Raw genomic sequence first — 17,065 nt, 5'->3', positions numbered from 1 at the left:
AGAATGAGAAGTGATATAACTTCTAGTGTATCACACCATTTCTCATCAACCTTAAGACATAACAGCTCGAGTAACTGGACTTTCACTTAGGAAAAAATTGCTCTATCATGTTCAACAAATATTTTAACCCTGATTGATTACTCAAAATGTTCACTTAAACTTCAGACTTAACAGATATGTTATTAAAAATGTCTCCATTCTCATCCTTAATTGTAGCTAGTTACTGTAATTTTTTTTTCAAAATAAAATCATGTTCTGTCCCAAGAGATGGATATAGTTCCCTCTGCTATACAGTAGGACCTCACTGATTATCCATTATAAATGTAATAGTTTGCGTCTGCCAGCCCCAAACTCCTTGTCCATCCCACTCCTTCTCCTTCCTCCTTGGCAACCACAAGTTTGTTCTCTAGGTCTAATAAGTCTGTTTCTGCTTTGTAGATAGGAACATTTGTGCTATATTTTAGTTTCTACATGTAATGATATTATAATTGTCTTTCTTTTTCTGACTGACTTTACTTAGAATGAGAATCTCTAGTTGCTTCCATGTTGCTGCAAATGGTATTATTTCATTCTTTTTATGGCTGAGTAGTATTCCATTATATATATGTACCAAATCTTAATCCATTCATCTGTTGATAGACATTTAGGTTGTTTCCATGTCTTAGTTATTGTGAATATTGCTGCCATGAACACAGGGGTGCAAGCATATTTTTGAATCAAAGTTTTGTCTGGATAGATGCCCAGGAATGAAATTGCTGGATTATATGGTAGTTCTATATTTAGTTTTCTGAGGAACTTCCATACTATTTTCCATACTGGTTGTACCGATGTACATTCCCGCCAACAGTGAAGAAGAGTTCCCTTTTCTCCATACCCTCTTCAGCATTTGCTATTGTTAGACTTGTTTTTTTTTTATTACCCAAATTAATTTATCACATTTGTAGTTGTATAATGATCATAAAAATCCAATTTCACAGGATTTCCATCCCACAGCCCAAGCACATCCCCCCTCTCTACTGTAATATAATTTTACTATAGTGTAGACCTATTTATCCCTTAGTTGTAAGAAGTTAACACTAAACTAAAAATGACTGAGTCTAAGAAAGTTTGTAAAGATTAAGGGAAAAGAAAACTCAATGGTTTTAAAAGATGAAGAAAGGAGGGAGAAAAAAAATCCAAATCTATATATCTATATCTATATCTCTTTCAATGTATTTATAATGTAGAAAATGGCCGATTTTGGTACCCACCTGAACTTCAAACAAATAAGTGGAAGGACTAACTCATTCACCTTTCTTCTAGATAAGAACTTGGTCACAGGTGGTTACAGCATTACAAGGCTACAAGTGGCCTGACTGGAAACAGTTAAGAGACACCCCAAGAAGCATACTCCTTCATTTATTTTCACCAGTTACATTCCACAACACTATTATGGATATAAATAAATATTCACTATCCTTTAAGATCTACTATGTATAAGGGGAATAAGAGTTCACCTCCAGAACATTATGGAATTACACGTTTTAGAAACAGAAACCTAGATAGACATTTTCAATGCAGCCCAAGCTCAAACAAAGAAAAAAGATTCAGTCCCTTTCAATCTCTAGTTCTTATCTTTTCCACCTGGCCATTAAAAAAGAAAGACAGGTTGCTACATTAAAAATCAGGAAGCATGGGGTGAGATGAGAGGGGGAAAAAATGCTAGACCAATGTAGAGACTAAATTTCTAGTCCAAGCAGTGCCAACACTTTGCTGTATTATATCATTGAGATTAGTTAATTTCCTTCTGCTTTCTTTTCTCATCTCTAAAACTCAGATAATCACATTTCAGAATTTAAAGGACTCTTAGAGTTCATCTTGCACCTGCCTTATTTTCCAGATCAGAAAACCATAGTCCAGAGAGGCAAGCTGCACTGGTTAAGGCATTCAATCAGCTGCAGAACAAAGCCATGAGCTGCAGATGCCTGAAAGCTTGTCTTGCATCCTTGTCCTGTGCACATTGTTCTGTCCAGCAAGCCAGCACTGCAGATCCATCCCTCATCTCAGTGGTTGTGATTCTATGGTTGTGACAACAGATTACGTTACACTGATAAACTGCAGCTTGTGCCAGGGACAAAACCAAATAAGGACATGCCTTGGAATTATTTTTTTCAAAAACCCTGCCTGTTTTTCAGCATCCAGACAATGGGATATTATTCAGCAATAAAAAGAAATGAGCCATCAAGCCTCGAAAAGCCAAGGACAAACCTTAAATGCATATGACTAAGTGTAAGAACCCAATGCAAAGAGGCTACATACTGCATGATTCCAAGTGTATGCCATTCTGGAAAAGGCAAAACTATAGAGACAATACAAAGAGCAGTGGTTGTCAGAGGTTTTAGGGGATGGAGGGAAGGAAGGAGAGATGAACAGGGGGAGCACAGGGATGTTTAGGGCAGTGGAACTATTCTGTATGGCACTATAATGGTGGATACATGTCATTATACATTTGCCAGAACTCATAGACTATACAACACAAAGAATGAACCTTGACGTAAACCATGGACTTTAGTTAATAATAACATGTCAATCTTATCAATTGCAACAAAAGTTCTGCACTAATGCAAGATATTAATTACAGGGAAAGCTCCGAGGGGGTGGTGGGGGCATATGAGAACTCTGTACTATCTGCTCAGTATTTCTGTATACCTAAAACTACTCTAAAATAGAGAAAGTCCATTAGTTAAAAAAAAAAAAAAAAAGCAAGCTTAAAGAAGTTCTTCTTTTCAAGGATTTAAAATGAGGAATGCTAACAATAGAGCAGCATGGCCCTAAATCCATATTTTTGGAATAGATTTCAACTGGCTATAGTCATTTCTACAGATTGTTCTCAGTTAGGGTAATAGCACAGATTTGATCAGAGTTCCCTGACAAGGGGCATTCAAACTGAGGAGTAGGGTTGGGAGTAGGGATGGGAGGGGTGGGAACAGCTCAGAAATCTAGTGGGAGGGGTGCTGGGAGAGGACACTGATGGACTTACTAGGTGCTTTTAACTCAGCTAGGTCTTTGGGATATATGGAGCATCCTTAACTTGGCTAAAGCTGCCCTATCCACTCAAGCCTTTCTTGCTACTCCCTTCCAAAGGTGATCTTCTTCACCTTTGATAAATCCTTCCAGCATTTGGTCTAATATTTGAAAAGTTACCCATTTAGCCTTGCAGTGACATCTTTCTATACACAGCTCTTGGCTTCTCTTCTGGGCTATATATAGGCTGCTTTGGGCTTGGATTTTATAGAATGTGATATATACAACAGGTGCTCCATAGATGTTTCTTGGTCAATTTTCTTTACTACGTTGAACAAGCTAAAAGGTTTTTGGTTGGTTTAACAAACAACTCTCTCAATGAAGATACTACCCCCTATGTTTTTTTTTTATTTTATTAGAGTTATAGTTGATTTACAATGTTCTGTCAATTTCTGCTGTATAGCATAGTGGCTCAGTCATATATACATATACACTCTTTTTCTCATACTATCTTTCATCATGCTCTATCCCAAGAGACTGGATATAGTTCCCTGTGATATACAGTAGGACCTCATTGCTTATCCATCCTACATGTAATAGTTTGCATCGACTAACCCCAAACTACTCCTATATTTAACTGCATAATTTATTCATTTCTATGAATGGCTTTGTTGTACTTTTCAAGTTTTTTTTAATGGTCTTTATTTTATACAGGATTCATAGGAATTTCCAAATTGAAAGAGTAAACAATATTTAGATTCCCTGTGCAACTGTGGGAGCAGACTCGACTGTCAGAGCTAGAAAGAACTATAAAGAATACCTAGCCCAAATTCTTTATTTGCATGGATGAGGAAGATGATAACCAGAGGGATGAACCAATTTTCAAACAAATGCACAGTTGTTTTGTTTCGTTTTTTGCAGGTTCAGGATTTGAATTCATATATTCTAATTCCATACTCTACTACTCCACATGCATTTTTAGCTGTAGCATTTTTTTTAGAATATTTTTTTAAAGCAATTTATTTATTTTTATTTTATTTTATTTTATTTGGTCTTTTTGCTATTTCTTGGGCCGCTCCCGCGGCATATGGAGGTTCCCAGGCTAGGGGTCTAATCGGAGCCGTAGCCACCGGCCTATGCCAGAGCCACAGCAACGCGGGATCCGAGCCACATCTGCAACCTACAGCACAGCTCACAGCAACGCCGGATCGTTAACCCACTGAGCAAGGCCAGGGATCGAACCTGCAACCTCATGGTTCCTAGTCGGATTCGTTAACCACTGCGCCACGACGGGAACTCCTAGAATATTTTTAATTAATCATGCAACAAGACATTTTAACATTGACCAGCAGAAATGGTCAAAGGTCAATCACAGATTACACCATTGAGACATTCCAATTTCATTTCAATTTTTTTTCCTTAATTTAAACACCTTAAACACTTTAAACATATAGCCACCTAAGTTGCTCTTCTTCTATGGAGTGAATAGAGTACAACTGTATATATTTCAGGCACAATTCTCATCTAAACGCTATTTACCATACCCCAAGGAAAGTATTTATGTCCAAACTGCTTAATATAATACTGAGTCATGATTATAGATGTTCTCCATTCATGAGGAGACATTTAAAAAAAATTTTTTTTGGCTGCAGTATGCGGCGGTTTGATGTGGGATCTCAGTTCCTAGACCAGGGATTGAACCTAGGCCACAGCAGTGAAAGCACCAAGTCCTAACCACTAGACCACCAGGAAACTCCTATGAGGAGACATTTAAATGGTAAACTCTGGAGTGGATAACATGTATGTTTCAGTTTACATACTCAAAGCAATGGATAAAGATCGCCTAGGATGCTGCAGAAGGTCTGAAGTCATATCTGACAGCGGAAAAAATGTTGATCTATCAAGTCTAGAAATGCGGATTGTTTCCCTGGCTCTGCTTGGCAAAGGACCTTCTGTGGGGTACTCCACTGCTCAGAAGTTTAAAAAAAAAAAAAAAAACACCAAACCAAAAAACAGATGAGGCTGGAATTTTGTGGCTCATGTAAATGTGCCTGGCTTAGCTGTGGAAGGAACTCACTGTAGTGGATCAGCAAGATAAAGCCTGACTTTGCTCCAACTTTCCTACCACATATAGTTTTAGGACTAGAGACCAACAAAAGATATCCTCCCCCAAATAAAAAGATGAAATCTTTTAAAAACTTGGGCTGATAAGATGATGGAAGAAAAAGATTGCCCTTTATATACTGATATGATACTTCTTATCCCATTACCAACAAGATACATGACTTTCAGTTATGTTTCTTGTAGCCATAATGGATTCTAATTATCCAGAGTCTTCTTGGTTCTTAGAAATGTGCCCCTGATCAACTAGTGGACTCAAAGATGTGTGTTTAGTTCATGTAGTTTAGATACAGAGAAAATCAAAACTGTTTCCAGGCTCTCTCTCTAAACACACACACATACACACACACACAGAGATTACTAGTTTTATTTGCTGTGAAAGTTTCAAGTCATTAGAAGGAAACTGATGATGACCACTTTTACTTCTTGCTGATAATGATGTCAAGGCCAAGAGTAAATATGTGGAATTACTGGCTTAGCGGAAAAGTTTCCTAAGGCCCAAATATTCATTAAAATGACCAATGTCAAATTATATATGAAACAGGGTACTGACTCAGGGCAAACCTAAAATAACTGTTATCTTGGCCCCCAGGTGGCCTGATTAGTCAAACAGACTTCTGGGGCCATTTTTATTTTTTAATTAATTATTTTTTTTTGCTTTTTAGGGCAGTACCTGTGGCACATGGAGGTTACCAGGCTGGGGTGGAATAGGAGCTGTAGCTGCCGACCTACACCATAGCCGCAGCCACACAGAATCCGAGCCGCGTCTGCAACCTACACCACAGCTCACAGCAACGCTGGATCCTTAACCCATTTGAGTAATGCCAGAGATCGAACTTGCATCCTTATGGATGCTAGTCAGATTTGTTAACTGCTGAGCCAAGCTGGGAACTCCCTGGGGCCATTTTAAATGTAAAAATTCCCCCTTGAGCATAAGCTTAATGGAGAATACCTGAGCATCACTGAATAGTATGTCATGAAGCTGATGGTAAATGTTTTACACATACATACACTTATGCAATCTTTCATATCATTATTAGAAGCAGCATAGAAGAATCTGAGTTCAAACTCAGCTCTACCATAAATGGATATGAAATCTTGGGAATTTTTGTAATGTTTCTTAACTGAAGAACATAAGTATTTAAAGTACCTAAACACAATGATACAGTTTACATTAAATAAATGTTAGCTTCTTTACAACTCTGTCATTCAGATGATGTAATTATTTTGATAGTTTCTAAAATGCACAAAGCTAACCTATTTATATGTAGAAATATATTCAAAGCCCCAATCACAAACAATAGCTGTTGCTTCATTGTCGTTGACAACAATATTTATTTATTTTATTTATTTATATACCCAATGAATGCAATGAATATTGCCTTTTATTTGCTGGAGTAAGGGATCACATGTGGCCAATGGAATTCCCATTACACTCCGGTATCTTATAAATTCTCTGGTCTATTTGAATTATCTTCCTGTCTTCATTGGTATTTTCTGTACCTATTAATTTATTACCCATGAACTTAATTAAAGTGTTGTTTATTGGTACTCCTTACAGATCATTAATGAAAATGTTAATTAATTACAGGCCTAGCACTATCAGAATCTCTAACATAATGAAAGAACCTCTCCCATCCCATTATATTTTAGGTCTTATCCTAGAGTCATTCCACAGAGGTCCTGTCCAATAAAATATTGACTTATTCTTAAATGATTTTTAAAAATTATGTATGTTAAAGTTCTCTATCATAGTTAATTATCAGTAAGGTAACACAAATAAAAGCATGATGTTAAGGTTATGCTAAGTGAGACAGCAAAAAGGATAATGATTTTCTCATAAATAGGCCCTTGAAGTTTTTAACATGAGCCTGCGTCATTTTATTATTTATAGTACCCTGCCACTCATACAGCTTTCACAGACTACAGGATAGAAAAAAATATTACACACACACACATCCATAGACAGCCTATCCTCCTCAAAAGCAGAGCAAACAATAATGTACTGGGGTAAAAATCTGATCTGAACTTGACTGCTTGACTGTGTGATGCTCTATAAAATTTCCAATTGAATGGTCAGAATAAAGATTTTATGTTTTTGCTGAATCCTCCACTATGATAACACTATTGGCCACAACAATAGACACCAAAGGAACACCCCACAGTGGTTACCTAGAAAATGCCTCTACTGGGCTTATCTGGTGGCAGAGAGCTTCTCAGATGATAACAGTGAATCTTTTCAGAGAGCTGAGCACCGATCAATACTATTAAAGTCCTATACTTCTGGCTGCTGAATCACCTTGCTGTCTTTCAAACATTTTACTCAGACATTTCTCCTGGGGAAATTTGCTTCCTTAGTGCTATTATTTAACTTGGCAAAGTGAATTTTTTAAAGAAATTCAAACAGCAAAGTAAAACTGTCTTCCTTATTGTTATTATCACATGAGAATTTCATAAGAGCAATCATCTGAAGCACAGCATTAATGAATACTGTTATTTCGCCTACTCCTTCGCTCACATACTCATTCATCCATTCAAAAATATTTATTGCTTACCCCACACAAGGCCTGGTGCGAGGTGCTGAGAGGGAATACAAAGCTGGATGAGCAGTCTCTGCCTGCAGGTTTATAATCCTGCCCCACAGTTAAGGCCTGCATACAAGTGCACCTAGCAAGCTACCACTTATTTAAAGCCTTACTTCCATTAGTGCAGACAATAGGTCTATTCCTCGGTTTGTATCTTAAATTATAATTACAGTATCTTGGGTAAGAACGAACAGCTCAGTGCAGAGAACATACTTTACTATTCATTCTCTCTCCAGTTGATAGCACCTGGTGTATCACAGAGTAGGAACTCCGTAAATAAATGTTCAATTAAATAATGGAATCTGCAAATTACTCTCAAATAACACTTTCTTATTAGAACTTGGTGCCCAATGAATGGAAGACAATGCAGAATTCAAGCAGAGGCATGGGAAATGTTTTCTGATACTTGAACAGTCAGCATGTGGAAGGAGGTACAGAATTAGTCTGTGTGGTGTCAGAAAGTAGACACAGGATCAATGAGTTTGGCTCAAATTCAGAACTCGCCAGTAATCACAGCTGTCCAAAAGTGTAGCTAGCTGTTTCAAGAGGTAGTTAGCGCCTTGTCATTTTTCTAGGTTTTCAAGTAGAGATCAAAATGGCCACGTGTCAGGATGTCATAGAGGGTATTCTAGCCCTGGTTTCAAGCAAAGGTGTCAACTTCTGTGTCAGTGGGTGATGGGGAAGCAGTGTAACAAACCTAGTTAAGGATGCTACCTCTAGAGCCTGACTCTCGAGTTCAAAATCAGCTCTGCCACTTAGTAGTTATATAACCTGGGACAACTTAGCCCCTCTCTACCAATTTTCCCCTCGTGTAAAATGAACTTAATAGCATCTATCTCACTGTAATTGTTAACAGGATTAAATGAGTTACCGTTGTAAAACATTTACAACAGGGTCTGGCAGATAGCAAATATTACACAAATGTCTATTAAAACAAATAAATGACATTGATGGTCTTCATATCTATGAAGAGTTTTTGAAGGAATTTTCCACACCTATCTCCTTTTATCCTCATTTTTCTCCTATTTCTCAGTCCCTGGTCAGAGGTCATTGCTTCCACTTCTTGCCAGCTCTGACACTTCCATATATCACACCTGTGCCACCGATTCCATCAGGAATTTATCATATTTGTACGCTTGGCTTCTTCCACTCCCCACTATACTGTAGACTCTTAAATATGGGGACTTTGTCTTGCCATCTCTCGCTCTATTTATCTGAACAATGCCTGAGTACATGGGAGGTTCTTGATAATCTCATTTCATCAGACAGTTATACCAGCTGGTGTTAACAATGGGGGAAACATGGAACTTAAATATTTTATCTGCACTGGATATTTATTGCATTGATTATTATAACCTTTTTAAGGTTTGGGAAGATGAGCAAAACCCTCTAATTTTAAAACTGAGTAAATTTGAGCAATAAATGGCAAGTGACTTTCCCAAGGTCACACAATTGGTAGAAGTAGGTACATAACTCTAACCTAAGTTTATATTCTTTCCCAATAGACCACATCACCTCCAAACAAGGAATATTAAACCCTAGGCAAGACATTTTGTTAATCCAGTCATTTTTAGGTGATCAGAGAAATACTATAATAATCCACATATCAGAGTTTCCCGTCATGGCTCAGCAGAAACGAATCTGACTAGCATCCACAGGGATGCAGGTTTGATCCCTGGCCTCGCTCAGTGGATTAAGGATCTGGCATTACTGTGAGCTGTGCTGTAGGGCACAGATGGGCTCAGATCCTGTGTTGTTGTGGCTGGGATATAGGCTGGCAGCTAAAGCTGCGATTTGACCCCTAGCCTGGGAACCTCCATATGCCATGAGTATGGCCTTAAAAAGACAAAATAATAATAATAATAAACATAACACAATAGCACAGTAAGTGTGAAATGATATATGATAACAATAGTCTTTTCAAGTTAGGACTTGGGAAAAATACCCAGCTGACTGGAATTAGAAAGATTTTAAAGTAAGCCAGAACACATTGTTCTGGAAGTAGGTAGAGTGTAAATAATAAATAAATGAAGTTCTTTGTAAATGAAATGAAATTACTCAAGTGTGGATAATAGCACAATTCAAGGGCCAGTAATTTGTTTCATTTTACAAATTAATAACAAGGGGCAAGAGCAAGCTACTCAAAATAACCCAGGGAGCTGCCAAGAGCAACACTGCACAAACACAAATTGGCTAGAAATCAGAACTTGCACATTTTCTGCTGAAACTCTCTGATTGTGGTAAATTGCCAGACTTAACAGTGCTTAACTTTTTCAGGCCACAGTGATTCATTTGGTAAATGGCTCTAAATGACATGCAAGTTTTCTTCATTTAGTGACCTGAGAGAGCAAGCCAACAGGGTGCAAAGAACTCCCTTTCTCATTTGAGAGAGGAGACTGCCTTGAAGCAGACCCTCCCAGGTGAGTAAAATATTTGGGGAGGGGTCATAGTTGTACAGTTTGGCTGTACTTAAGTCTTTTATGTCAGGTGGGTACCATTTTGCACACTGAGGTCACAAGAACATCAATGGTGTCCAGGTGCCCTAAAAGAGTTATACATGTAAAGTGCCTAATTTAGACCCTAGGGAATATCTTATTCACTAAGCAGGAACTGACACACTGTGACATGAGTTTTCCATTCAACTTAGTGAAAGCAAGTCCTAAGTTCATTCAATCACTGCTCCTGAGAAGATGCAGTTTCAGAAACGATATCTCATGGCCAAATTTAGTTCTTGTCTGAGGAATTAAGAAGTTAATGGTACTTACTACTTCTTAGCAGTGCAACTTGGAGCTTGGCATGTTCCATTTCTAGGGATTGTCATTCTTTATCTTAATGAGGGCACAAAAACAAAAACTGTTTTAAAAAACCCCTTGTAATTTAGGACACTGGAAAGGTCAGTGGTCACAGACTACCTCTTAAAGATTTTTTTGCTACAACTGAAGCAGGTTGCTTTTTTTAAAAAAAAAAAAAAAGACACATTTTAATGGATTAAAATATTATGCAAAAAGAACATGTGACAGATGGTAAAGCTGAGCAACATTTACTGCAATATCTCACTCGGATCTAGCTGATGCACCCCATTACATTTCATACACAGCATTCTTATTATTGATAACTCGGAAACTCCTTGCAGATCCTTAATGTGTACAAGTCAGACGGAACAATCAATAATTGGAGAGTTAATTTATATTACAAATCAGCTCTATGTACAGTCCAAGTGGCAGCATCCTGTGTAAGAAAATCATTTCTTTTATACATGGACATTTCTAGCCCAACACATCATTTCTTGGTTTGATAGCAGATATTAGAAAGCTTATTCTTGTAGATTAGCTATACTTTGCAACCTCAAAATAAGCAATTTGTTCTATGCCATGGGAATCATAACCACAGAAAAGAATGTTGCAAAAAACAAGTTGTGCTACACTTCAGAAAATCAACAAAAATCCCATTTCATGTACCCTGTTTTGACTCAAAGAATTAGTCTGTCATTTTTTGACAAATACAGCAAAGTGCAGTGATTTTTCTTTAAGGTAAAGCCAAAACAGATTTGGCAATTAAAAGCACGTGTGGATCAAAAAATTTATTACCAAGAGTAAAAAAAAAAAAGTGTACTTATAGTCATATTTTTTGTTTGATACTTTACTGAAGATTTAAGATGTGAGCTGCTTAACCAGGATAACGGACTGATGTGCTATTTTTTTTTCCTAAATTTTATTTTTCTCCCATTCCACTTTACAAATTAGATTATAGCAGAGAATTACATAAAAGGAGAAGTTACAAGATATCCAACCACCAATGAATCATTTGTTTGCAGCCAGACGGCATAACTGCTTTATATTAAACATGCTGCCAGATGTCCTGGCAGTGTTCCAATAAGGATGATGACAGTCACTGCATTAATTCTCAGGCACTGCACATAAAGATAATACTATCCAACCTTAGAGTGAATGAAACTCACACTTTCAAGTCTATCATCAAAATAAATGCTTATGGGACAAAATAATTTGCATAAAACAAAATAGAACATAGTCTATACAGTTTTTTCTGAAGTTGTGGGCAGGATTCAAAAGACTTATATTTTTATTTTTTTAATTATTTTTATTTCTATTTTGGGAAGAGAAGAAAAGAAAAAAAATATTGCTTTGACAGGCAAAGGAGGCCACAGCAGGCTGATGCCTTAAAAACTGTGTCCTCCCCTGTGAGAGATTAGGAAATGATTTTATAATTTGGCAGGGGAATAGGGCCACAGATAAGGCTCAGGATAGATGCAAGTTTTTATTCTTCTTCAAAATGGTCTTCAATGGCCCCAGGACTGGTTCTGGTGCTCCTCTTCTCTGGTTTACATTTTTGGGAGTTTTAGTTCTACAGAGGAACTCAAAGATATTGTTATGTATATTCCTTGAGGAGGAACCAGGACCCTGTCCCAAGGCTGCACTATTGTTTCTTGATTGTTCCCCCCTGGAAAAGGTACTTACCTTTTTAAATCAAAAAGATTTATTACTTATACTGGCAACTCCTTTGGGGACAAGTACCATGACTTATTCTCTATGAGATCTCCAGCACTGAGCTAGGGTTAATCCTAAACATGAATTCCGTGGGAGAATTTACTCAACTCAGGACTTCCTTTGTGGCTCACAGCATAACTACTCCATGTTGCTTCTACAGTGGCTGTGGCTTGAACCCAGCTTGGGAACTTACATATGCCACAGGTACAGCCACATTTTTTTTAAAGACTAAATTCAATAGCAATAATAGTATTACTCAACATCTAGATTGGTTCACTTATGTTTAAACTTCTTATTCTAGCCAACAAGGACCGACGTGGTCTATTTCTTTTCTGTTTCTCAGTTTTCATCTTATATTGTCACAATTTTGAACAAGCGCTTCTCCCAGCCCCAAGTGCTTTTACCCAGATATTTGTCAAATGTCACTTTGACAAAAAGGTCTTTTCTGGCCTCCAAACCTAAAGTAGCACCTTAGCCTCTATCACGTAACTATTTCACTTCCTCTAGTGGCACTTAATACTACATAGCACCGAATCTCCAATCCTCCCTGCAGCTCCATCCTAACTAAAATGTAGGCTCCTGAGTTCCCACGGTGGCTCAGGGTTAACAAACCCAACTAGTATCCATGAGGCTGCGGGTTCAATCCCTGGCCCCACTCAATGGATTAAGGATCCGATACTGCTGTGAGCTGTGGTATAGGTCACAGATGTGGCTTGGATCCTGCGTTGCTGTGGCTGTGGCATAGGCTAGCAGTTGCAGCTCTGATTCGACCCCTAGACTGAGAACTTCCATATGCTGCGGATACAGTCCTAAAAAGACACACACACACAAATGTAGGCCCCATAAAAACAGGAACCTGGTCTGTCACATTAAGCTCTCTACCTGAATAGCCCAGAACAGTGCCTGGAACATAGGAAATATTTGAATTTCTTAACTGATACTGCTATTTTCAGTCTCAATCCTTTCTTAGTCATGCTGCATGCTATGGGCAGAGGATCTTATTAAAGCACCACTCCTTTACAGGCCCCAGCTTTCTACCACAAGAGGAGAACATGTTTTGAGTGTGTCTCTCATCCTGACTGCTGTCAGCAGCCTCCTGCTTTGATAGTCTTACTTTGTACTGACCTGGATTGCTGAGGAAGTGGAACAAAAAATAATGATAGAATAACCCTTGCAGAAATGAAGAGCAATAACACAGGTAGTATACCCTGACAACAGAGAGTAAAGTCAGTTCTAAAGAGACAGAAGATTGACCATCCCTGCATTCCTGGAGGATGTAAGGTGAGGAGGACCAAAAAAAAAATGTAGCCCTGGAAGCCAAGGAACTTCTCTAAAATGTATGCTTGCAAGGACTAATTAACCACTTGACTGGGTTGCTCTGATGGCTTCAAAGGCATTAGTATGTGTGTGTGCATGTGTGTGTGTGAATGGGAAGTAAGTGAACAGCCACTTTTGCTTCAACGTAGTGCCCTGAAATAATGCATGGCATGTTCTGTGTGTGTCTGTGTAGGCATATTTCTGTGAGAAACACATGCATGTAGAGAGACTGAAAAAGACAGAGGAGAAAGGCACAGACATATATTCACGTATTCACGCATGTATTCACACACAAGGCACAATCATCTGGGCCTCAAGAGCACCCATGTGATATTTTTAAAGCAAAAAAAAAAGGAAATATACTTGCAGACCTCAGCATGGACAAATATAATACTGCATCATTAGGAAAAATATTTCTAAAGCACTTCACAGGAATTGATAATCCAAGATTATATGGATAAGGTTAAATTATGGTTGGAACATTTTTTAGGAAGGCAGATAAGGGTATAGTTTCTGTGCCTAAGGCAACGCCTAGCACACGGCTGACACTCAATTTAATAATGGACTTCGGAAGGCTATCCCCTTTCCCTCCAAAACAAACAAAAAACCAAAAAAATGGTGTACTTCTAGCATTTTACAAAGGGATATATGCTACTGGAAGTTCAGATAATTGAGATTTCGCTGAATACTTGTTCAAAGCATTTCATAGCCTTTAATGCAGAGGATTCTAAAAACAAGAAATGAATGGCTCATGGCAATTATTTGTGACTTAACTGACAACTTAATGGGGACATTTTGATTGATCTGGAAATACAGAGTCAGCTATGATTGAAGAAAAAAAATCTAACATAACTCTGTGTGCTATCTGAACAAACAGCGAAGTAAAAGAAGAAATGCATGACAGGAGCCTACATTTTGTCAATAAAATACTTAGAGGGTTTTGAAGTCACTAGCTCCTCTCTGCTGCCTGAGTTCAATGCCTTACATGTAATATTGGTTGAGAATTTAGCTAAACTCCTCCATGACACTGCTGCCTCAGCATCCATTTAGTGTGGCCAAGTGGCCCACAATGTCCTTTGAATGACAATGATGAAACTAAGTTCCCCTAAAACCAAGTGCCACTGTTGAGTTTATGATTAACCTCACTATCCAAAACGTTATTCTCTTTCTTGTCCTGCCTTCTGGTCCCTTGAGGATTGAGGAGTATCAAAGAAAAGGGGGAACTGAAACCTAGCAGGACCCTGTGGGACCCTCCCAGATAAAGAGGGGAGGGTCTGTTCCTTGCTGATAGAAAAAGACTTTGATCTCCTAGGCCTGCCCTGAGTTCCAAAGAGCAGGCACAGACAGGTATTATTTAGGGAAGGTAGGGAATGCAGAAGCAAAGGAAAAGCAGTTAAGAAATAAGAGTTCAGCTATAAAACAGAGTACTTCTTCCTCCTCAAAAGATATACATAACAATCTGACAGATATATTTGAGTTGTTTTGTAGCAACTAAGGCCCCTACTCAAGTGGAGGGTGGTAATTACATATTGACCACAAGAACAAGACCTCAGCCTGGTTGGAACCAGAAGGCTGATGACTAAGATTCCTGAAACACGAGCCTACCTCATCAGAAACCAATCAGAAGCAAGTCATATGGCTTGCAATCCTCACCCCAAATGTTCCTTTTAAATGCCTTCCTGAAAACCATCTGGTAATTTGGAGCTTTTGAGCAAGAGCCACCTCTACTCTTTGCTTAGGACCTACAATAAACACTGTACTTTCCTTCACTAACAACCTGGTGTCAGTACATTGACTTTGCTTTGCACTGGGTGGGCAGACCTAAGTATGGCTTGGTAACACTAGTCCCTCCAGAAAAACAGCCCTGAGAGTCACAAGCAAATATAAGTTCCTGACATGATATTCCCAGCAACCAACATAAGCAACAGCCTCCCCCACCTCCTGGGCCTTCACCTTTGGCTTCAGTAGATAAGACTCGGACAAAGCTTAACAATTGCCCCACACACACTCTTTTTGGTTTGAATCGCCAAATCCAGCCTTGGCCAGGAACCAGAAAGCATTCCACATTTGGACCTTAATAAAGGCATGTGCCCCAGTTCCTGCCCTCTCTCTCTGCCTGTACCCTGTATTCCTGCCGGCATGGGGCCCCTAGAGGCCTGCTACGTACTTCCTCCAGATCCCCTGAATAATAAACTTCCCTTGCAGACTTTTTTTTTTTTTGCTTTTTAGGGCTGCACTCATGGCATATGGAGGTTCCCAGGCTAGGGAACTACAGCTGCCAGCCTATGCCACAGTCACAGCAACATCAGATCTGAGCCGTATTTGCGACCTACACCATAGCTCACAGCAACACCGGATCCTTAGCGCACTGAGGCCAAGGATCGAACCCGCGACCTCATGGTTCCTAGTCGTTTCCACTGAGCCATGACAGCAACTCCTCCCTTGTAGTCTTTTGTTGAACTGGCTGGGGCTCTATTTGACAAATGTTAACAAAGTTACAACAATACCTTTTAAATCAATGCATAGAATAATGGGTCCCATCAAAAGGATCCTTCTTCAAACATTTTTGTTGCTTGGCTTTCAGGCCAGTACAGTTTTCTGGTTTCCTCCTACCACACTAGCTATATCATCTATTTCTCCAGTTCTTTTTAAAAAATTCTTCTCATCTTCCTAATTTCTCAATGGTGGAGTAGTCCAGACCTCAGTCTTTGGACTTCTCTGACTGCACTCTGTAGGTAATCTTATCTAGTCTTATAACTTTAAATATCACCTATATGCTGATGGGTTCCTAATTTTTTTCCTCCAGTCTGGATTTTCTCTTTATTTTAGGTTCAACTATTCAAACATTCTAGGCTCTGCATCTCCACTTGGATGCCTAATAGTGCCTCAAAACTGAACAGATATAAAACCAAACTCTTGATCTACTGCTGCCACAATTTCCCTTCTTACTCATCCAGTTATCCTCATCCCTCTGTCATTCAGCTCTTTTCAATCCTCAAATGGCTTTCATTTCATACATCATACATCAAGGTTTTCTATGATTTTACCTTCACTACCTTTTCTCCTTACCTTATATAAGGCAGCCACATTAGCCTTCTTGCTATTCCTTGTGTAGGGGAGAAAATTGTGTCACCCTAAAAAACCCCTTTGGCATCCAGATTAATTTGAGCTGAAAAACAATCAAGACCCAAAAGACTCAGAAAGAACCTTTGGGAGATCCTATGTGTCTCAGCGGGTTAAGAAACCAACTAGTATCCATGAGGATGCAGGTTTGATCCTTGGCCTCATTCCATGGGTTAAGGACCCAGCATTGCCACAAGCTACAACAATGATCGTAGATGGGGTTCAGATCCCACTTGCTATGGCTGTGGTGTAGGCCGGCAGCTGCATCTCCACTTCAACCCTTAGTTGGAGAACTTCCATATGCCACAGGTGCAGCTATTAAAAAAAAAAAAGAAAAAAAACAAAAAGAGAGAACATTTGGCCTACCCCCTAAGGACTTTTAAAATGTAGACAGAGGACTTGTTCCAGGAA

General features: G+C 38.8%; 1 protein-coding gene across 7 annotated transcripts in view; it reads right to left on the bottom strand.

The window, feature by feature from the left end:
- Nucleotides 1-17,065, bottom strand: part of DIAPH2 (diaphanous related formin 2) — a 1,391,236-nt gene that overhangs the window by 772,068 nt on the left and 602,103 nt on the right. The window lies entirely within an intron of this gene.

This window comes from Sus scrofa, chromosome X (assembly GCF_054392235.1).
Source record: "Sus scrofa isolate SSC_HxYL_T2T_F1_AM1 chromosome X, Sscrofa_HxYL_maternal_Yorkshire_Landrace_v2.0, whole genome shotgun sequence".
In the NCBI taxonomy this organism is placed as follows: Eukaryota; Metazoa; Chordata; class Mammalia; order Artiodactyla; family Suidae; genus Sus; species Sus scrofa.
This window is presented reverse-complemented; position numbering and strand designations above follow the sequence as displayed.